Here is a 24,402-nt window from a genome sequence, read left to right as displayed (position 1 = left end):
TAGGAAAAGAACACTTCATTGCATGACTGCATTATCATTCTCACATCTAAGAAAATTAACATTGATTCAATAAAATCATTTAATATAGTGTATATTCAGATTTCTTAAATTTGGAAATATGCTTTATAGATGAAACAAATCAAAATCAAAGAAACGCCACTTCTTATATTCTGGATCAAATCTCCTTTTGCCTTCTTAAAGCTTCACTTCTTTGCATCATCAATTTCTGCCTCTCTACAGAATTGTTACTATCAGCAAATGAACACATGCTCTGCCATCTCCTTTCCCATAACTTCTTATCTCCTCACTCCCCAACTTGGCTAAGGCCTCATCTCTATGTTGCCTTTTACAACAAAATTTAAATCATAAAAGTTGCTGACACTAGCTGATTGTGCTTCCTTACATCTCATTATCTTCTCAAAACAGTCATAGGTGTTCTGTTCACTCAACTGCACAGAAACTCTCTTTTTAAGGTCACCAAAAATCTTAATGATTTTCAATCCAATGGTTACTTCTATGTCCTCATATTTCTTGACCTTTCAAAATTTTTTTTCCCATAGTGAACCACTCCCTTCTTCTTGAAACACTGTCCTTTTGGCTTTTGTGACATCACACTGTCCTGGTTTCCTTCCTATCTTGGTGGCTGCAGCTTCATGGTCTCTTTTGCTGACCTTGTTAACCTTTTCTGCCTGACCTCTAGTGTGGGAGATCCTCAGGGATCTCTCATCTATTGACAGTCCCTCCCACTACCACCCCTGCCCCAAGCCCTGTCATCTCACTCAGCCCCAGGACTTTGCATCTATATACTGAGAGATTCCCAAATTCATATCCAGCCCTGACCTCTTTTCTCAGTTGATCTCATATAACCAGCTGCCTACTTGTTAACTCTACTTTGATGTCTAAGAGGTGTCTCAAACCTAACATTCTCCAAACTATTTTGATTCCCCTCCCCTGCCTTGCTTCTGCCCCAAGTCTTGCCCATCCCAGTTTCTTTATTTACCCAGTCCCTCAAGCAAAGCCCAAGAATAAACTTGATCTATTTTCCTTACCCTGCACAGCTAACCCATTCACAAAACCTTCCAACTCCACCCCTAAAAGGGACCCTGGGAATGCTCAACTTTTCTCACCTGCTCCAAGTCACCATTATTTCCAGTCTAGATCACTGCAAGAGCCTTCGAGCTAGCCTCTCTGATTCCTTTTTTGCTCGCTGATCTACTTCCCCAATGATCTGTTGTCACTTCTGCTTAAAACCTGCAAAATTTCTTCTGTTACACTAAAACAAAATTCTTACCCAGCCTATAAGTCTTACGTAATCTGACCCTGCTTGCCTGCATCTGCAATTTCATCTTGCTCACCATGACAAAGCTGTCTTGGCCTTCTCTATGTTCCTTGAAACTGCCCTATTTTCTTCACAGTGCTTATGTATTCTTATAGTACTTATTTGTTGTAGTTCTCCATTTGTCATCTCTAAGTTTAGGAGTTTGGATTCTTAAATGGTCACTGTTATGTCTCCAGTGTTTAGAACAATGTCTGGCACCTCTTAGGTAGTAAATAACTGTTGAAATGATGAACGAATTGGTGAATGATACCAGTATTAGAAATCAGGCATTCATCCTACGCTTCTTTCATGCTCTGGCTTTCTACTTCTAATCAATAGCCAAGTCCTGCAGGTTTTGTATTCATGATTTTTCCAAAATCTGTCCCCTTTTCCCCAACTCTACTACTACTGCCTTGGTTTATTTCATCAGTGCCGAGGTGGTTTCTAAGCCTCTGGTCAAGGACTGACGCCTGCATACAACTTTTTCTCTTCCTACAGGAGAAACCAATCAACTACTCTTTGTGCTACCATGATATCCCTACTTCTGCCATAGGACCTCAGAGGGTTTGTCATGCTTACCTTTTACTGTGTTCATCTCCTTTTACTATATTGTAATCCCTCTGGAGACAGGGACCACATCTTTCTGGTTTTTCACTCCTAACACCTAGCACAGTGCCTGGCATATAGTAGGTATCCACTAAATGTTTGAAAGAAAATGAGTAAATGCAAATGAATGAGGCTGGCCAAGTGGGGCCATTTAAAAACAGCTACAATAAAACACCTAAAATTTAGATGTAAAGATAATGATGTTTAACTTGTGAACTTAAAATTTTAAAATCAAGTTCACCTATTATAATTAAGCCTTATTAATGAGTAATGATTGATAAACTTGCTTTTGACAGTACCAAGCTCTACATACCAATATCTTCAGTTCTAGCTCTTAATGTTTTCTTGAGATAATTTTATATGTGAAAATAAAAAAGCAGTAATCACCATGTTTTTCTTAGAGATATAAAAATAACTTAGGGTAAAGAACCCCATGATATATACAAGTTTGAGAAAATCTGTTTTTTTCCCCTTTGTATCTTTTGGTGTCTTTTAAATATGCTTCATATATCTAAAATAATTTAGGAAAACTATGAATAAAATTATTCACACTTCCTAGGACCCTAATCTAACCTTGGGTGATTTGACTTTTCATTCTTACTTTTGCTTCAGTACTCCATGTGCATCTTTTGTGTTTCTAAATATTGAAATCAGAATATGTAAGTCCATATTGGTTACTGGGAAACTGTAACTTTGTAGTATTTCCAGAAAATGAATATACAGTATATTTTGCATGTAATTTTTATCTCCTTCCATCAAGTGTAACAATATGTTGAATTTGCCGTGGGCCTTTAAAGCTTCGATGTTGTGAAAGAGCTCTGCATGAAATTTTAAAGAGACTGGACCTTTCATCTGCACAGCAGCAGGGCACCTCGCTATAGGGACAAAAAAGGGAGAGAGAGAGAGAGAGAGAACATTTCTGAAGCAATAGCAAAAAATAACAGCAGAAGCAATTATTTCATCAAAGATTGACTTTTTTATTCCATATATATATATATATATATAATTTTTTTTTCTTCAGATTTCTTAGCTGGAGATTGTCTGCCTTATTGCCTTCATCTCCTGGTTTATGTTTAATTTGCAGGTTTCACATGGTCAAAATGGGCATAAATTCATAAATGAAAAATGTTTATTTTAGGAGGTGGTGTTATTGATAATAGTATTTAAATATATTTTCAGGAGATATGCAAGTTGGGAATGATGCAAAGAACTAAATTTGGCATTCCCTAAGGTTCTTAGTCTGTTTATCTGCTTGGGGATGTGAGTGATAAAGATATGTTTTCTTCCTGACTTTGTTTTTTCTCTTTTTCTCCCATAAACATTAGCACAGACTTTGACTACCCTGGGAGGGTAAGAGAATTTTCTCCATCTCTGTGGCTAATATTGACATACTTTTATTTGGGTTGGGGCTGGGCACCCCTGGCTGTGGGGTGCATTAGTACTAGTTCTTGCAGCATGGACATTATTTTACTGGCAGTGAGGATAACCAAATATGGGCCGCCATTTTCTTTTACTGTGACCCTGAGATTGCATCAAAATGAAATGCCTGGGCTTCCCTATGGGCAGGATCTGAACTTCTCACTCAAATGAAGCTTGGTAGTCTTCCAGAGAGCTTTCCGCATTTTTGGAGTTGGAAGAATCATGTTTCATTCTGGGTATTAAACTTGGTAGTATTTTCCTTCCCTGTTCTGCTATTTAGTCTTGAATGACTTGCTCTAACTTCTCTGTTTCCATTTTCTTTATCTTCTCTAGGCTGTTGAGGGGATTAATAAAATACTTGAGCTTTGAGGTCTTTGGAGGAGGCCCTCTCTCCCCATATTACACACACACACACACACACACACATATATATACATATATATATATATTTGTCCAGAGGCTCCGGATGTGCAGGCTCATCGGCCATGGCTCATGGGCCCCGCCGCTCTGCGGCATGTGGGATCTTCCCGGACCGGGGCACGAACCCGTATCCCCTGCATCGGAAGGTGGACTCTCAACCACTGCACCACCAGGGAGGCCCTATATATATAGATATAGATATAGATATATATTTTTTTAACAAACTGACTACAAACTTAGTGGCTTAAAATACATTTATTCTTTTTTGATTCTTGAAGTCAAAAGTCTGAAATGAGTCTCATGGAGCTAAAGGTGTTCATGGAGCTGTGTTCCCTCTGGAGGCTCAAGGGGGAGAATTTGTTTCCTTGTCTTTTCCAGCTTATGGAAAAAGACTACATTCTTTGGCTCATGGCCCCTTCTTCCATCCTCAAAGTGCATCACTCCAACCTCAGCTTCTATCATCCTATTTCCTTCTCTAGACCCTTAACTTAATCACATATGCAAAGTTCCCATTAGCACGTAAGGTGACAGACATATTCACAGGTTTTAGGAATTAAGGCATGGACATCTTTGTTGGGGAGGTGTTATCCAGCCTACCACCCCTTCGTTGAACTACTTAAAATTTTTGTAATCCTTATCCTGTTTCTTTCAATTCGTGGGTGCACACTTTATCCCATTTTCAACTGGCGATGATTGTGAACTTCTTAAATGGACAAGAGAGAAGTTTTGTTGATGTCCTCTCCAAAGTAGCTCCTAAGAGTCAAGCAGTGATAAGCTTCAGAGGAGTAAACTTCTTTCTGGGATGACTCCCTAAGTATTGGAAGCTGTTTTATCTGTATCTTCAAGAGGCTTGTGGACTCTGCCCTTTGCTGTGCACCTGAAACTATCACAACATACTTAATTGGCTATACTCGAACATAAAATGAAAAGTTAAAAAAACAAAAGAACAAGAGGCTTGTGGAACCTGAGGAAGCTGATTTTTAGGGTCCACTGCTTTAGGTTTAGCATGATGCCTGGAGGTACAAATGTTGGAATCCCAACTATTCTAAGCTTCCTCAGTGGGAGGCTATACTTCTGTTCTTCCTCTCATATTATAAACCTCTCTTCATTTTTCGGTCAAACCCCATTCTGACCTGCTGCTTATACTTTTAGGAAGATCTCTCCCTTCTCTGCCAGTCTTATTCATCTAAACTTCACCCTCTCTGTTCACATAGCACTTGGTGTATACTTTTATTGTAACTCCCATCTCAGGATTAATAAGTCTGTGTCTCCTAAATAATGGACTTGCCTTATTTACCTTCTTGTTTCCTCCACTAAAATGGTGCTTGGCACAGAGTAAGCATTTAGAATGTATTTTTCTGAACAAGTGAATTACTAAACAACTTTCAGTGGATCCCCATACCCTATAGAGTGAAGCCCAAACCTTAGCAGATCATGAAATCTCTAGTTTCACATCTCCCCTCTTCATGTTCCCTATTCTCTATTGATTTCATGCCCTCTCTGTGTTGTACTGCTTTCTATTCTCCAAACCACTTTACATTTTATCTTCAAATCTTTGTTCCCAATGTGATGATACGTAAACTAACATTTGAGGAGGTTTGATCTGTGCGAGTCTCAGTACAAACCACTTTACAGGTAATTAATCTTTAGAGTATTCCTATGTAGTTTACATTTTACATGTAAAAATCCTGAGGCTTGTAGAGGTTACAGAACCTCCCCTAGACCATATAGCTAGTAAGGAGTAGCTCTGGGGTTTAAACTCAACATGTTAGGTCTAGATGTTGATCATAAGATCAACATCTTATATTGATCACTGCAGCTACCTCCTGATATGGGCTTCCATCCTGAAGGGATTGCTTAGCATTTTCCAGAAAACTGTGCATTCCCTTTATGCCCACCATAGTGCTTGAAAAACCTACATCTATTTAGGATTGAAGTTTGGGGTGAAGGTTTTAATTATGAGGGCTCTTTTATGGCTGTAAATCAGATTTTTAAGAGAGTACTGGGTAGAGCCATTCTGGAGAATGCCTTGGAATTCATTCCCAACCACGTCTCAGTCAGCCATAGCCATGAATGCCTGCCAATTAATATCCAAAGAAACAGTAGTCATGACTGAACTGAGCATCAGCCATCCCTTCCTTCTACCTCATTGGTGTCCAAGCTTTTTTTGTTTAAAGCAGTGGAACCCATTCTTGAAAAAATCTCATGTAGACCTCCAGTATATAAAACAGATAAAAGTGGACATGAATTTTCTATCAGCGTGTCCTTCCAGATTTTTTTACATAAATCCCTTTCTTAAGCTTAAGGACACTGCACCCTTCCCTGAAACTCTTCTCTTGCACCCCACTTGCCCCAATTCTATATGTGTTAACTCTGGGTCTGTGGGGAGAAGCCAGTTGGCCTAGGTTTATGACAGATTTGTGATACATATATTCTTTAGCCATGCACTGTGTCAATCAATTAGATTGTTTGAATTTAAAACAGGCTTAAAATAGCCAAAAATAGTGGAAATATACCTAAAGGACCATAGAGTTCCAAATAGGAAAAAAGCTCACTTAGGGCCCATGGAGGAGCTATGTATTTTTTATTTTATTTTATTTTTACATCTTTATTGGAGTATAATTGCTTTACAATGGTTTGTTCGTTTCTGCTTTATAACAAAGTGAATCAGTTATACATATACATATGTTCCCATATCTCTTCCCTCTTGCGTTTCCCTCCCTCCCACCTTCCCTATCCCACCCCTCTAGGTGGTCGCAAAGCATCGAGCTGATCTCCCTGTGCTATGCGGCTGCTTCCCACTAGCTATCTATTTTACGTTTGGTAGTGTATATATGTCCATGCCACTCTCTCACTTTGTCACAGTTTACCCTTCCCCCTCCCCATATCAAGTTCATTCTCTAGTAGGTCTGTGTCTTTATTCCTGTCTTACCCCTAGGTTCTTCATGTCATTTTTTTTCTTAAATTCCATATATATGTGTTAGCATATGGTATTTGTCTTTCTCTTTCTGACTTCACCCTATGACAGACTCTAGGTCCATCCACCTCATTACAAATAGCTCAATTTCGTTTCTTTTTATGGCTGAGTAATATTCCATTGTATATATGTGCCACATCTTCTTTATCCATTCATCCGATGATGGACACTTAGGTTGTTTCCATCCCCAGGCTATTGTAAATAGAGCTGCAATGAACATTTTGGTTTTCTCAGGGTATATGCCCAGTAGTGGGATTGCTGGGTCATATGGTAGTTCTATTTGTAGTTTTTTAAGGACTCCATACTGTTCTCCATAGTGGCTGTACCAATTCACATTCCCACCAGCAGTGCAAGAGTGTTCCCTTTTCTCCACACCCTCTCCAGCCTATATTGTTTCTTGATTTTTTGATGATGGCCATTCTGACTGGTGTGAGATGATATCTCATTGTAGTTTTGATTTGCATTTCTCTAATGATTAATGATGTTGAGCATTCTTTCATGTGTTTGTTGGCAGTCTGTATATCTTCTTTGGAGAAATGTGTATTTAGGTCTTCTGCCCATCTTTGGATTGGGTTGTTTTTTTGTTATTGAGCTGCATGAGCTGCTTATAAATTTTGGAGATTAATCCTTTGTCAGTTGCTTCATTTGCAAATATTTTCTCGCATTCTGAGGGTTGTCTTTTGGTTTTGTTTATGGTTTCCTTTGCTGTGCAAAAGCTTTGAAGTTTCATTAGGTCCCATTTGTTTATTTTTATTTCCATTTCTCTAGGAGGAGAGTCAAAAAGGATCTTGCTGTGATTTATGTCATAGAGTGTTCTGCCTATGTTTTCCTCTAAGAGTTTGATAGTTTCTGGCCTTACATTTAGGTCTTTAATCCATTTTGAGCTTATTTTTGTGTATGGTGTTAGGGAGTGATCTTATCTCATACTTTTACATGTACCTGTCCAGTTTTCCCAGCACCACTTATTGAAGAGGCTGTCCTTTCTCCACTGTACATTCCTGCCTCCTTTATCAAAGATAAGGTGACCATATGTGCGTGGGTTTATCTCTGGGTTTTCTATCCTGTTCCATTGATCTATCTTTCTGTTTTTGTGCCAGTACCATACTGTCTTGATTACTGTAGCTTTGTAGTATAGTCTGAAGTCAGGTAGCCTGATTCCTCCAGCTCCGTTTTTCGTTCTCAAGATTGCTTTGGCTATTCGGGGTCTTTTGTGTTTCCATACAAATTGTGAAATTTTTTGTTCTAGTTCTGTGAAAAATGCCAGTGGTAGTTTGATAGGGATTGCATTGAATGTGTAGATTGCTTTGGGTAGTAGAGTCATTTTCACAATGTTGATTCTTCCAATCCAAGAACATGGTATATCTCTCCATCTATTTGTATCATCTTTAATTTCTTTCATCAGTGTCTTATAATTTTCTGCGTACAGGTCTTTTGTCTCCTTAGGTTGGTTTATGCCTAGATATTTTATTCTTTTTGTTGCAATGGTAAATGGGAGTGTTTTCTTGATTTCACTTTCAGATTTTTCATCATTAGTGTATAGGAGTGCAAGAGATTTCTGTGCATTAATTTTGTATCCTGCAACTTTACCAAATTCATTGATTAGCTCTAGTAGTTTTCTGGTAGCATCTTTAGGATTCTCTATGTATAGTATCATGTCATCTGCAAACAGTGACAGCTTTACTTCTTCTTTTCCGATTTGGATTCCCTTTATTTCCTTTTCTTCTCTGATTACTGTGGCTAAAACTTCCAAAACTATGTTGAATAATAGTGGTGAGAGTGGGCAACCTTGTCTTGTTCCTGATCTTAGTGGAAATGCTTTCAGTTTTTCACCATTGAGGACAATGTTGTCTGTGGGTTTGTCATATATGGCCTTTATTATGTTGAGGAAAGTTCCCTCTATGCCTACTTTCTGCAGGGTTTTTATCATAAATGGGTGTTGAATTTTGTCGAAAGCTTTCTCTGCATCTATTGAGATGATCATATGGTTTTTCTCCTTCAATTTGTTAATATGATGTATCAGAGGTATGTATTTTTTAAGAGGTATCCTGGAGTGACACTGCCTTGGTGAATCCACAGTCCAGGCACTGACCTTTATCTTGGAAGGTTGAGAAATTTCATTTTGTCCATATACTGTGTGGCCCTGTTGGCCTGTTCCTTGAAACAAATGGGTCCTTGGACCGAGGTCCTTGTTGACTCTTTGAACAGGCATTGTTACCATGTGCTTGTCTGAAACCCTTTCTGTGCTTCCATGGCTAAGCTATACTTGTTTTATTTGACCCATTATATCCTTAGCTATATTAACACATACAGCAAGGATATCGTCCAGCATTGCCGACTCAGACTTTATGCTTCTGTGATGGAAGAGAGCACCATCCATGGTAGTTAAGAACTTAGGTGTTGAATTAAACAGGACTGGGTTCAATTCTCTGGCAGTGCCTTGTATAAGCTATGTGATCCTTGCTGATTTCCTTAACCTCTCTAAGCTCATTTTCCCTTCAATAAAATAAAAACAACTGAGGATTTTTGTCGAAATTGAGATAGGATGTGTGAAAGTCCCTGGTGCTTGGCACAGGAGATTGCTTGGAGATTGGTAACTGCTAGCTTTGTTATTATTTTAGGTGGTCTCTCATCTCCTCTAATTCCTTCTGTGCTGATTTTGAAGTTTAACGTTCAGAGGCTCATCTTGTTTTTCTTAATTCCAGATTCCAGGAGGATGCCCCACTGTAGTCCTGAGAGGCCAAACACAGGATCACCAGCACACTTAACTGCTCAGTATCTCCTCTTCTCTGCCATGGGGGAAATCATGCTACAAGGGCACCCAGTGCTCGTTCCTGTTCTCTGTGTGCAATGCCGACCACTCCACTGCTTTGAACTAGGATAAAAGTGGAGATTTCCTCCATGAAGGTGCAGCTCTTTCTCTGGCTCCCTGGTTGAATGCGTTTATGCTCTGCCCCTTTCTGCTGACCAGGTATGTGTAATATAAACAAATTATATGCATATCACATAAACCTATGCTTGTGGGACATTCAAATGATACATAAATATGTAAAAACTTACTGTTTTCCTTCACTCTCCCAACTATACTCCCCCTGTTAACTGAGCATGGCTATTATTTTAGTGTATATCATTCTAGCCTTTTTTCTATGCAATTATATACTTAATAAAAAATGGTATTATACTATTGTTTGGCGACCTGCCTTTTTAACTTAACATTCCTTGATCTTTTCATGTCAGCATATACAAATCCATCACATTCTTCTAAAATTTTGCATAGTTTTCCACAGACAGGTGAATCAGTATTTACCATGAGAGTATTGATGAATATTTACCTTTCCAGTTTACTATTAAAAACAAGTAAACTGGAATTGTACTACACAATTGTTCTCCTAAAAGCTATGCCACTCTATACTCCTACGAACAGTGTGAAAGAAGGCCCATTTCCATACACAGTCACCAATACTGGATCTTATTTAATCTTTAAAATTTTTAGTAATCTGGGTAAAATTCTCATTTAAACATACTTTTTCCTGATTATCTGTGAAGCTAAGCATCTTTGCACAGGTGGTTTTCATTTTTTCATTTGTACTTATGAATACTGTCAATTTAAATATTTTTCTCAGTTTTATTTTGGGTTGTCTTTTTTTATTGCTTCATAGGAGCTCTTTGTATGCTATTGATTTTTAGGTCTTTGTTGAATATACTATAACTATTTTCTCCTAGTTTCCTTTTTAAAATTGTGTTCTTTGTATCTTTTGCTATATATAGAAATTTTACATTTTATCTAGTTCTGGTTTTCTTATGAAATTTATCATATGTCGTACTTGTTAAAGGGTTATGAAGGCATGAAATCAATCTCCTTTGTGGTGAAACAGGCTAATATTAATTACATGTTATAAATTAGAAAAGCATAGCAGATACAGTTTAAAGATCTTGTAAACTCTAGCTACTTTCAAAACAAGTATTTATTGAACACCTCTGTGTTTAGTGTGTTAGATAATAAAAATATATAAAACATGGTCTCTACCTTTAGAGACCATTTCTATGTGAATCATAAATACTTAGCTATACCTTGAGAAATTATATAGGGCATTATTTATCTAAGTGCTAAATTTTTTTACAGAAAAAAAGTGGTATCAGAATTCAAAAGGAACTAGGTCAACAGAGTATGTATACTAGTACCTGTTAAAAGCTATGGGCATAGTGGAAAACTTGAATTGGGGCTGGAAGCCTAGAAAAGATACAGTTATGAGGTTGTAGGACCTGTATCTGTTATCTGTTTCTTCATAACATACCACCCCAAATCTTAGTGGCTGTGAAAGTACCAATTTAATTTAGCTCATAATATTGCAGGTTGACATTGTTTGTTGGGCTCAGCTGGGCAGTTCTTCTGATGTGGGCTAAGCTTAGCTAATCTTGGCTGGGCTCGCTTATGCATCTGCAGTCAGCTGGCAGATTGCCTGGGCAGATGGGTTTATGACCCACATGATCACATCTGGGACAGCTGGGATGACTGGGGTTATTTCCCACATTGGCTCCCAACCTCTAACAGGCTAGCCTGGATTTGTTCCCATGGTGGGCACAGAGTTCCAAGAGTTTGAGGATGGAAGCTGCAAGGTCTCTTGAGTCGTAGGCTCAGGATTGGTGTAGTGCCATTTTTGTGTATTCTATTGGTCAAAGCTACAAGACCAACCAAGATTCAAGGGGTGGGAAAATATTCTCTACCTCTTGATGGGAGGTGCTGAAATTGTGTGGCTGTTATTGTGGTCTACTCCAGAGCTCCAATTCAGACTCATGTTGGCTGAGCGATTTAATCCTTACAGTTAAGTGTGATGACCATGCTTAAAAACTATCTTTGACAAGGCCCAGTAGAAATATAAATAGCAGTAGAGTGGAAGTCTGAATACAAATGACTTTTTTTCCTTGGCCAAATGTGTATTGACATTTTAGGGAACCTTTCTTTCATCTTGTTTTAAACAGGACAATTAGGAACATGATGTCTGGATTTCTAGACTGGCCAGAATGACGTATGATAATCTTGACTTCCCACTCCTTGAAAAAAACAAAACAAAACAAACAAACAAGAAAACTGAAAGGGTAAAGGAGATGTGGTGTTTAGTTCTGGTAATAAATGCCACGATCATGAATGCAAAGCATTAGAAAAGCTACACATGACAGTTCTCCAACTTAAAGGAGCCAGCTTCAGGTCTCGATTTCTTCATTTAAAAAAAATAATTAATTAATTAATTTTCGGCTATGTTGGGTCTTTGTTGCTGTGTGTGGGCTTTCTCTAGTTGCGGCAAGCGGGGGCTGTGGTGCGGGGGCTGCGGTGCGCAGGCTTCTTATTGCCGTGGCTTTTCTTATTGTGGAGCATGGGCTCTAGGTGTGCAGGCTTCGGTAGTTGCAGCACGCAGGCTCAGCAGTTGTGGCTCGTGGGCTCTAGAGTGCAAGCTCAGTAGCTGTGGCGCACGGGCTTACTTGCTCCGTGGCATGTGGGGTCTTCCCGGACCAGGGCTCGAACTTGTGTTTCCTGCATTGGCAGGCAGATTCTTAACCGCTGTGCCACCAGGGAAGCCCCATATTTCTTCATCTTTATTTTCAACTTAGTTGACTTTGGTTTGCAATTTATGATTTCAGTGATTGGTATAGTTCCTTTTACCTTATTTTGGTCTTGTAGAAACAGTTCTAGAAATTCTGTCAATTCTTGTTTTTACTATTTGGAGGTAAGGGGAGTTGGCCAATAAGTCCTTTTTGTAAGCTTCTCTCCCCTCAAGTGATCATGATAGCTTCTCAGTCCAGAGAGTATATGTGAGGTTCAGACGTAGCCAGATAGACCTACTGGTTCATGTCTTTGTTTATAAAGTTATGGTTTCTTGGTCAAACCTTTAACTCAGAATGAAACATGAGTAATATCAGGGTGTAATGTGAAATACTATATGTAAAGATGGTGATTTATAAAAACTCAAGGTTATTTTTTGTTCTCAGTTCTTCCTTATGTAAGGAGCAGAGACACCTTAAGATTTCTACATATTTGTACATAAAAAACCCGATTTCCCTCTGATTCTTGTATATGTACCAAATGATGCTAATTAAAGTATGCTGTTCAACAGAGAAACAGTGTATCACCGTAGAGCTGTCTGTGAATGCTGGAGCCAGAGTCTTGTTTGAATTAGGAGGATGTCTGCTAAGTTAAGGCGTCCTACAGAGATGTATAAGGTCAGAGCTTCCAGCAGTCCATACTGTCTTTATTGAGAGACATATTTATATCTTCCAGACTAGTAATTAATCACTCAGTGGGGTTTTTTTGGGCGAAGTCGTGCACTCACAGAGAATCTTTTTGTGCTGCCAGGAACCACAAAGCATGGGCACAATTAAAATGCTGATTTAATTTATTATATTGAGGCATGGAACAGGAATGTTTAAATGATGTTGACAGGGCCAGAATTTCAGAACCACCTCTTTAAAAATAGAAAACAAATGCCTACCCCCTTAAATTAAATTATATTAATAACATGTTTCTGTAAGTTGCTTGGAAGCAAAATAAAGCTCTTGACATTAATTAAAATTTGAAGATGTTGTATCATTTGTTGTTAATGTGCAGCCTTTGTTAGGGAAAATAAATTTCAAAGGGATCTATTTATGAAAATTAAATGGAGGAAAATTGCCTAGTGAGCAAACATCGTTTAATAAGGCTGCTTTTCTTAGAAATGTATATTCTTAGGTAACTAAAATGTTTTTATACTCCAATAATGGTTTCTATTTTTGATCCTCTGAAAAATTCTTTGTTACTTGAATTTTGATATTTCCACACAGAATTCCATTGTCGGGGGCTTATAAACTCTAAAAATCAGGAAGGCTTTCATATACTTTGGGGTATTGGGTAACATGCAGTTGCAAAGAGAAGTTCATTTGAAATTGATGTGGTTAGGCACTTGGACCTCATCCAAATACCTGGGCAGGACCAGAAGCCAAAGGGTCCCATTGGCAGCGTCTAACTAGCTTTCCTCTAATGAATACTGTGTTGTGTGTCTTGAAGCTACATTTTGCTGGTATCACACAAGCTAGAAAGTGCCATGAGATAATGGATAGCTGTTTGCGCTGCTGTTCCACAGCAAGGGGGAGCTAATAGTCACCTCTGTGTGGACCTCACATGCAGATAGTATTCTGAAAAAATACACATCGCCACTGTCATGGGGGAAAGGTGGTTCTCACTCTGATTTAGGTTTATTTTCTCGTGGCATTGGTATAGATGCATTTGACTTGGGCTTAAAGTTGATTATAGAATAAAACTCTTAGGAAATGTTAAAATGATGTGTTCTTCAGTGAATGAAATAAACCATAAACTGTGCACGTTGTTCCTCATCGCGTTACTGCCATTTTTGTGGACTTGATAGTCCAGTTACAGTATGGGAATTAGACAACCCCTGTTGGTCTTGATAATTCTGGTGATACGAGTGCAAATTGGTCGGAAGAAAGGGAGTAGTTGGTCTATGTGAGTTCCCCGACTGGTTAAAATTAAAGCAGTCACAGAGGAGTCAATATTTATTTTGCAACCATTTACATGGTGTGACTTTTCTTCCGGGAAATGTTCCTGTTTTTGTGGAAGAACTCTTTGACTTATGTACTAAATAATAATTAGCCATTTTTAACATGTTGTTTTTCTCTCTTCCCTTTACTCATCCCCCACATCCATTTAGCCACGAATTCCTGTGGCTTCTACTCTTTAACATCTAAATGTTTTGTTCCCTGCCCGCTCCACAGGCTCCCAAACTGCCATCATTGCAAATGTTGATTTGTTTATCTGTCTCTTGTACTAGAATGTAAATTATTTGAGGGCATGAATCACATCTTATTTGACTTGGGCACAGTGTCTGGCACATAATAAGTGATCTATATGTATCAATATTTGATGTGTCAGTGAAGGCTTTTATATAAATCATTTATTTCAGTCATTCTTAGCTGGGGGTGGGGGGTGATTTTGCCCCCCCACCCCAAAGTGGACTTTTGGCAATGACTGGAGACACTTTTGGTTGTTCCTACCAGTGTGTGTGTGTATACTACTGGTATCTGGTAGGTAGAGACCAGACATGTGGCTGAACATCCTACAGTGCACAGAACTGCAACAAGAAACATAAGGCCCAAAATGTCAGTAGTGCCAAGGTTGAGAAACCCTGCTCTAACATAATTTTCAAAGTATCTCTCTCAAGTAGATGGACAGTTTCTTCACTCAAGATATGAGAAGACACACTTGGAGAGATTAAATGACCGTTCCAAGTCCTCTCAGCTTAAGGTAGTGACAGAACCAGGAATTTAACCCTAGGCCCTTGATTACACATGTTAATAATAACTAATTTTTTTCAATTACTTAGATGATTACTGTGATTTTTGACTTTAATTATCTGGACATTTGCCTTAGATTTTAGCCTTGGAAATCTCTCTATGTTCTACTTGAAAGTAATAATCAGAAATTAAGGCAGAAGATATTCGTGTGCTCCTTTGAAAGGTATCTCTCATGGAGATTCCTTGGGATCTTATATTAAAGAATTTTGTATTTCCTGGGGTTACTGACAGTGGGGTTCTCTAGTGAAGTGACTCAATCCACACATGGATCTTATTAACATAGTTCTGAAAGATTAGTAGTACAGAAATATTTAATATTGTTAAACTTGAGACCTGAAACATCTGAGATGGCCATTAGATCTTTTGAGCTAATACCTGATTTAATTTTTCACGTAGTACCTATATACATTCTGGGATTACATAGAACACAGATGCTTTAAGCACATGAGTCTTTATCACCTTAGCTGTAGGTTTTAAATAAAATTAGGTGTGTTTGTACTTAGACTACTATATATTGTTCAGTTGTTGCCTCCCTAGAAATAGGAGCAGAGATGGAATAGGAAGGATACAAATAAGGGTAACTAAATTGGTCTAAGGGGAAAAAACAGTTGATTTAAATGAGATAGGAGCTCTAGTGTGCAAGGATGTTTCCAATATACAAGACTTTGAGAGAGAAACAGATATTTAAGACATATTCTCACTCGTCAAGGAGTGTTCAAATAGTAGATGAGATGTATGTACGTATGTATCAAAACTAATAGAACAAGATAGCATGAGGGTCAGATGATGGTAATAGCAGGGAACACAGAAGACAAAGTATTTTGTATTGGTGAGATCTGGGAAGGAATTAGCCTTCTCAGATGCAAAATACACATATTTAATCCAAGTTGGAAAATATAAGTTAAGAGCATTGGTTACAAAATATATTTCATAGTAAGTTATCACAGATAATAATCATTTTTATATTGTCAAAAGAAAACTCTTTCCTATAATTGCTGTAAAATCTTTTTGATATCCAGATGTTCAAAATGTAAATATCTCTATGAAAGATTTATTTGCTATTTAAAATTCTTTTTATACTATCAATTCCTCATCTTTGCAGGTTCTGAGTATTTCTGGGTTCTTTAGGGCACAATGCCACATAGTAAGAGAATTATAAGCACCTTCTGTATAATCTTAAAGCCACTTGAAGTGGAATTTAAAGACTATTTAGAAGAACATAAAATATCTTTATTTCCATTCTACCTTTGAAAGTCTACGTTGACATTGCATTTAAACTTGTGGTTCCCTGAAAGTTAGGATGGGTGGCTATTCAAGAACAGCTGAGTCAAAATGGGGAAAAGATTGTCTTAGAGGCAGATTCAGGTATATGTTTTCAAAATTATAAAAAATATCCATGATAAAAAATTATACTTTAGTTCACAGTAGAGAGGAAAGAGAATCATTCCAGTGAGAGGCAGAAGTAAAATTGTTAATTGATAGTACTTCTGCTTTACCTTTTACCTTAATTCCAAATTTAGTATAAGATTGAACCATTTTGGCCACCAAAAATGGCAGTTTCAAAGTTAAACCTAACAGTGGCTAAATATGCTGGGAACTGTGGCTAAATATGCTGGAAATGGAGAGTTCCAGTGTTGAAATCAGCAGTTGAAGAACCATAGGAATATGTTAACGAAACACATTATGAATACATGAAGAACGTCAATTCATAAAAAAAAAAAGTGTCCCATCCAAGAATGCCAACACTTTGAAGGTTAGATTGACGGCACCAAAAAGTTAATCCGTCCATCTGATTCATGACAGAGTACAATGATAATTCATGTAAAAATTATAAAATTGAGAAATCTTAAGTAGACTATAGAAAAAACAGGTAACTGGGTGATTTCATCCCCCAAATCTTATTAAAAAAATCTTTCAATCCAGCTTGTTTAAAGTTCTGCCATTTACAGGAATGTTTGAACATATTACTCAAAAAAGCAAAATTAAAGACCTCGAGGTAAAGTTATTTTACACTGAGATATCATACAAATGTTTTTTAGGTCATGGAACATGGCAGCTGAAAGGATTCATTTTAAATTTCAGTCAAACATGTCTAAATTGTAAACAGTAGAAACTGTGGTTTCCAGATCGCTTGAACTCTTTTATTTGGCTGAATAGAGGAACACACTATCTCCTTTTAAGTAGGACTGGTGTCAGGTAGAACAGTAGCCAAATATTCTCTATTTGGTTCTAGGCTCTCCTTTTTATGTTGCTTAGTGTCCACTTCTGTCAATACCTACTTTCAGAAAAAGATTTGAAACTCATTCACAGCAGAGTAGAATGTCTGAGATTCACTTTGTGACCACTTTCTGAAAAAGATGGAGAGGTGACTAGAAGCCATGTCATAATTTCCTGAAAGTCGAAGCTCCTCTAAGTGCTTGGTATAAGGAAAGGAAGGAAGATGGGAGGGCGTGGGGATGAAATTTAAAAGGCTGCCGCGAGATAATGCATATTGAGTGTAGCACAGAACATACTACCTAACATAATGTAATAAGCATTAATAATGAAAGCTATAATTATTATAATGGAGAGGGTTTCAGTTTATGGCTCCGAAAATAAGATGAGTGGTAGATCCCAGTGAGGTAGATTCTAGTTCAATGGAAGGAAAAAAATAATTCAATAGAGCTTTCCAAAAATGAAATGAGCCAATCCCAAAGAAGACTTTCTAATGATTGGAGCAGATCTGTCATTCCCAAATCTGGTCACACATCAGAAAACCTGGGGGAGAGGCTTGTTAAAGGTACCCCATCCCAGGCAATCTCCAATCTGCATTCTTCTCCTGACCCCAACCAGGGCACCACTATTGTGATTATTTTCCACTATAGATTAGTTTTGCCTATTCTGGATCCTCTTTTAAATGGAATCATTCAGAATGTGCCTTTTGTGTGAGGATTCTTTCACTTAACATTTTTTGAGGTATGTCCACATGTTTTATATATCATTTATTTTATTGCTGAGAAATAACTAAATATTTTTTACTGTCTACAGTGTGCTAGGCAAAGTATTGATGTTTTGGGCTCACAGTGGTGAACAAAGCCAACCTTGAGCCTGACTCTGATGGTGCCCACAGTTTAAAGGTGAAGACCTTTAAGTTCCTTCCAAACCTTAGACTTGTGATATTATACCTTATGAAGCTTTCGGTGCACCTCTGTTCACGCAGCTCAAGGTGTCTAAACTTCAGTGCTTTAGTTTTTCCAGTCTCCTCTTCCCTGTCTCAGTTACAGAGGGAACTAAAACAAAGAGTCGATAAAATAAATTAGCTCACCAATGAATAATCATGTCTATATATCTGTCTGTTTTTATCGACAGCTTCAATATGCCCAAAGGAAAGCAGAGGCCCACAGACTTAATACTTCTCTATGGAGAAGAAAAATAGGCAGTATTTGACCAAGTTTCTCTTAGCAAGAGAAAGTAGAGTTGGGATAATTATTGCGGGTTTCCCAGACCTAAAAAAATTATAAATGATCTAAAAGTAGTTTAGAACTAAATGGTCCAGATAATCATCCTTGTTTTCAGCGACTCATCCTTTAAGCTTTTCCAATGAGAGGTTTTAGATTCTGAAAATACTAGTAGATTGAAGAAGAAAGTGATAATGGGCTGTGAATTTAGGTTTTGCATGGATGTTGTTGAAATAGTGGAAATCAAGAGCTGTGTGGAGATGGTGTCCAGGGCAGTGCCTATGCATGAGGCAGGATGGGCCTTCCCCAGGCTCATCCATGTGACTGCATTGCTGGGTCAAGGACCCTAGGACCAAGCAATGAGTAGAAGGATGAAGACACACATTGAAACCAAGGGGTGAGGTTGATGCATAAGTAACAAGTAAACTGAGAGGCGAGATGAGGTTCAAGGTATATATCAGATTGGGCCATCGAGGAAGATATTTGAGGTGGGGATACAGTTGATCCTTATTATTCATGGATTATGTATTTGAGAACTTGCCTACTTGTTAAAATTTATTTGTAACCACAAGATCAATACTCACAGTGCATTTGCAGTCATTTGTGGACATGCACAGATTGATGAAAAATGTGAGTCACCCTACATGCATGTTCCTAGCTGAGGTCAAAGAAGCTGATCATCTTCTGTCTTCCAGTGCTGATACTATATAAACAAGTTGCTAATGTTTTTTTGGTGGCCTATTGAGTGCCACATTTCCCACATTTTTTTGCTTTTTGTTGACTTTGCTTTTATAAAATGTCCCCCAAGTGTAATGTTGATGTGCTGTCCAGTGTTCCTAAGCACGAGAAGGCTGTGATATGCCCTACAGAGAGAATACATGTTAGGTAAGCTTCGTCAGGGATGAGTTATAGTACTGTTGGACATGAGTTCAGTGTTAGTGACTTGACAATATATATCAAATAAGGTGTCTTTAAACATAAAACAAGGTTATGTATTGATTGGTTGATGAAAATATTGTGACTAGAAGCTCACAAGAACCCAACTCTATATTTCCTCTAGGGCTAGTGGTTCAGCATTTGCTAATTTAGTGTTTGCAGCAACTTTATAGAATATAATTATCACAAATAATAAGAATCAACTGTGGTACATTGGGTGGGTCAGAGAAATAGATTGGACACTTCAGTGTTTCTCATCTTTTAGGCTCAGATTGTTGGAGTTTTCTTAGGAACACTTGTTTTCAAGAGCATACTGGCAAATGCTAGTCTTCAGAGTGGTACAAGTTTTTGTGAAATAATAATTCTACTTTTATGGGAAGTTTGCAGGCTGAATATTCCATTTATTTAGACATGCTGCTAAACTATTAATTTTGGAATTATATTCTTTGATTTAATAGATAATTTGTGAAAATTTGCTGCATTTCCCTTAAATATAATTCTAGTAAAAGAACGACTTACATATGTGGTATTATCACCTTTTTACTTGGGCTTTATGTACGATTTGTTTGTTTTCAGAACTTTTAAGATAACTCTTCCCAGAGTCTGACTCCTGGGACTGGAATTAGAACCTGGTATGTAGCTTATGAGGAAGGTTCTAGAAAGCCTGTGTGAACAAATACAGTGCTTGGAAGAAAATAGGCCATGGACTAGGGAATAAAGTGATGGTGGAGGAATCAGAGATAAAGAAGTAGATCAGGGAACCTCAAATCTGACCATGGGCTGGGACAGATGTGAGACCAGAAAGGTGACACTGAGGCCAGCAGGGTTACAAGCAGCTGAGAGGATGGATGAAGGTCAGGGTAAAGTTCAACAGAGGACTCCACATCTGCATATTTGAGGGTCACTCTTCTTGGGCCTGTGACCTAAAATTAAAAGGGCAGAGCTGGACCTTCCTAGGTATTTTAATCATGTTTAACATTAGTAACCAAGCAATTTACTGTGTATCTGTTATGTACAGAATATAAAACAGACATTACAGATATTATTTTGAAGAATCAGTGATCTGTGGAGGAAAAACAAAGTACACATAAGAAATTGTGGGTAATAAGGCAATACATTGGTGAATATAATATTATCTAAAATTCAATATGTAGGTGTTGGGGAGAGGAAATATCAAGAGTGAAGAGGCTCCATGACCTCATTTTGGTAAATGTGGGGCCACTCCACAAATGTGTATCTTGTCTCTTATTTCAGAAAAGTAAAAGGTAGAGAATGTAAGATAAGAAGTTTCATAAAAGTAATTTAAAAATACTTTTATGTTTTAAGACTGTCTTGTGAGAAAAGCTCGCTGATAACGTGCAAAAAAAATGCAAAAGCAAGTTTGCTCTGAAGTCTTACTGAATATCAAGTACTTAATGAATACCCATGCTTTGTCCAGTACTATGCAAAGCGATAAAGGTAATATTAATAAAAGGATAAGAGTAGGTCTCTTTCCTTAACTTCTATAGTCATATCAGAGAAAATTCTGAGGAAACATCAAACACACTCAATAAGATACCAAGATGAGTGTCACAATTTGTTTTTATGATATTAAATTATATAAGCGATGGTACTTTAGATTTCCACTCAGCTTTCTTCCTAGATTTTCACTCAGCTTTCTTCCTCTAAATGTAATGTTTCTTTTTTCTCCATCTGTCTTCAGTATTTTTTCAGCAGTGTGACTGGGTTGTGTCTAGGTGGTTTTTTTGGTAGTTTGTTTTTCCTTTTTCAAAAAAAGGTCCTGCTTGAGGTTCTGTGGGATTCTTGGGTCTGTGGTTTATTGGTTTTCATTAATTTTGAAAAATTCTTTCTTCAAACATTTCTTTCTCTCTTTTCATTCTCAGACTTCAGTTACATATATATTAGGCCATCTGATATGATCCTACAGCTCTGTTTTTATCTATTTTTAAACTTCTTTTCATTCTTTTGTGAGTGTTTGTGTTTCAGTTTGGATACTTTCTACTAATTCATCTTTAGATTCATTGTGTCCCATCTGCTAATGAGTCCATCAAAGGAATTCTTCATTTTTAATACTATGTTTTTTTACTTACAGCATTTCCATTTGAGTCTTTTTTGTAGTTTGTATCTCTGCTGACATTTCCTGTGTTCATATATGTTGTTCATCTTTTCCTCTAGATCCTTTAATATTATGATCATACTTATTTTAAAGTCCCTATTTGATAGTTCCAATGTCTAAATCACCTCTGTGTTTGCTCTTGTTAGTTGGTTGATTATTTCACAGTGACTTGCCTTATCTTGTTTCTTTTGTATATCTTTTTACTTTTTGTTGAATTCTGGACATAATGTGTAGAAGATTGAAGAGACTGAGTTAAATAGTATTTTTGCCTGGTAATGGGCATGCCTTCTCTTCTTTCATGCCAATAGTGTGGAGGTTGAATCAATCTATTCAGGCGTTGAGCTAGATTTGGGCTTTGTTGTTGCTATGGTTATCTTCAGTTCATCACAGGCCTCGGATTACCCCAGTGGTGGCTGCTGTTACCTTGTGCTTAGAGTGGGACCTGGGGGTGCTAGAAGGTTTTTCTCAATGTTCCCATTCTACCTTGTCTGCCTGAGCCACAGAGGAATATCACTTCATGTTGCATGAATTGGTATTGGGCTCTTGGTGGGCACGGGGAGTTCTCTATTGCATTGTTCCAGCCTCAGTCTTAGGCAGCTCCTGTGTGCCTGGGCTTTGGGGTTAAGGTTTTCTCAGCATTACTTCCTCTCCTCCCCATGGCAGCCAAATTCTGCCTTGTGTCTCTGGTTGGTCTTAGGTAGGACAGAATTTCTTGTCTCTCACATAGCAGAAGCTGACCTCTGCTTGGCATCAGTGCAGAATCCTGGGCCCAGGAAGATTTCCTGCCTCACTCCAGAGATGAAGGGTTTCTGCTTCTGTCCCTTCCTCATAAGCAATGGAACTTTGCCTGGACCATGGGGGCAACAGGTTGTCCCTCCTTTAATCTGTGTGCATATGTATTATGCTAATTAAAACAAAATTTTGGGATCCACTAGAAAGCACTAAATGCTCAGAGGAGAAACATAACCATCCTTTGCTTCTTTGCGCCAGTAAGATAGTTGAAGTAGTTAGAACAATATTAATTGTGTTAACCTCGAACTTCCCTGAAGCTGTTTCTGCATCCCAAGTCCTATTACCTTTGAATTCTAATCAGCCCCCATCTCTCCTCCCTCTTCCCTCCTCCCTCCTTCAGAGGAATCAAATGGAAGGATTGAGGTTGACTGTCTCCTGTCGAAAGTTGGTCAAAGGCTCTAGAAGCTGGGTGAACAATGTAGGGGTGGAGGGAGGCTATAGCAGCAACTATAAATAGCACCTGTGTGTGTGGGAAGGGACCATATAGAAGTGAAGAACAAAACAACAGAAAAAGAGAAGGTTTAGAAATTTTTTTGTAATGTTATTTATTTTTACAGTGCCTGTGTTGTTGCAGATCAAAATCAGGCCAGATCTTTATCAGGATCCTTTTTCTAAAGTTTTAAAATTTAAAATATAAATACTTTTTACTTTTATAATCAGCACTAAAGGTAAAATAAATAGGTATGTAAGGCCACAGTGGGAGAAATATATATTGGAGAGTTCAAACAGATTTCTGAACCTGTATAGACAAGGTAACTTGCTACGTTATCTGTGAGATGTCTTTTTCTTTCTTTCTTTAAAGCATTTATTATACATTCTGTATCCCCCCAAAGCAAGTATTTTACGGTATTCCAGAACTAGGGTTTTGTTTCTATGTGAATATATGGAAAGGACTTCACTGTATTTCTCCAAATGTAAGATGCACATTTTTTTTCACATTTTAATGTCTCCAAAATGGGATGTGTTTTACCGTTGATGGACTATCATAACTTAAGTGGCATGATGTTTTTCTTAGTAAATCAAATGTTTTACAATTAATGACATCTTAGACTTGAGGAAATATGATATTAAATAGAGAATCTCACAGATGAAGAAACTAAAAACCATCTGACTTTTTTGGGTAGAAGTGGGTGGAACTTTCTTGACATATTCTAAATTGATCCACCTACAAGGTATTACTTGTTTACATTTGAGATGTTTAAAACCTTATATCTGAATTAAAAAATAAATTATATTAACTTTTAACTATGGTATAAAATAAAATGCCTCTCTTCTTATAGGCTTACAGTATTTTTTTTTTTTTTTTTTTTCGGTACGCGGGCCTCTCACTGTTGTGGCCTCTCCCGTTGCGGAGCACAGGCTCCGGACGCGCAGGCTCAGCGGCCATGGCTCACGGGCCCAGCCGCTCCGCGGCATGTGGGATCCTCCTGGACCGGGGCACGAACCCGCATCCCCTGCATTGGCAGGCGGACTGTCAATCACAATCTCCTTTGAAATTTGACGACTCTATTTTCACTCTTCCTTTCAAAGCGAATGGCCTGTATTTTATGTTCATAAAAGGATCCTCCAATATTATATACGCGTAGAGAAATTAGGCTAAAGTGGTCCCCAACATTTTTGGCACCAGCGACCTGTTTCGTGGAAAACAAATTTTCCATGGATGGGCTGGGGGTAGGGGAAGTGGTTCAGGCGGTAATGCGAGCCATGGGGAGCAGCAGATGAAGCTTCTCTCACTTGTCTGCCGCTCACCTCCTGCTGTGTGGCCCGGTTCCTAACAGACTGCGGACTCTTACCAGTTTACGGCCCGGGGGTTGGGGATCCCTGGGCTAAAGTACTTAAGTTCTCTTCTTTCTTTAAAGGGGACACATGTCCAGAGGACAAGATTTTAGTGTCATTACCATGTTAATGGTGGCAGAAGTCTATAGCAGGAAAAACTCTTTAGTTTATGAATTCAAGTTTTGTTTATTCTTGTGGGGTAGATCATAATTTGCTGTCTTTGCCTCATAGGAATCCAGTTGTCTTGATTACAGTGTCTGGATATCAA

General features: G+C 38.0%; 1 protein-coding gene across 8 annotated transcripts in view; it reads left to right on the top strand.

Annotated features, from left to right (window-relative positions):
- Positions 1–24,402, top strand: part of ZFHX3 (zinc finger homeobox 3) — a gene marked incomplete at its 3' end in the record, with an annotated part of 1,354,624 nt that overhangs the window by 60,419 nt on the left and 1,269,803 nt on the right. For all 8 annotated transcript variants that reach the window (XR_013825252.1, XM_079907054.1, XM_079907056.1 and 5 more), the window contains exon 2: positions 9,443–9,708. The remainder of the gene's footprint in view (positions 1–9,442; positions 9,709–24,402) is intronic.

The sequence above is a fragment of the Stenella coeruleoalba genome, assembly GCF_951394435.1.
Source record: "Stenella coeruleoalba genome assembly, chromosome: 20".
Classification (NCBI taxonomy): Eukaryota; Metazoa; Chordata; class Mammalia; order Artiodactyla; family Delphinidae; genus Stenella; species Stenella coeruleoalba.
This window is presented reverse-complemented; position numbering and strand designations above follow the sequence as displayed.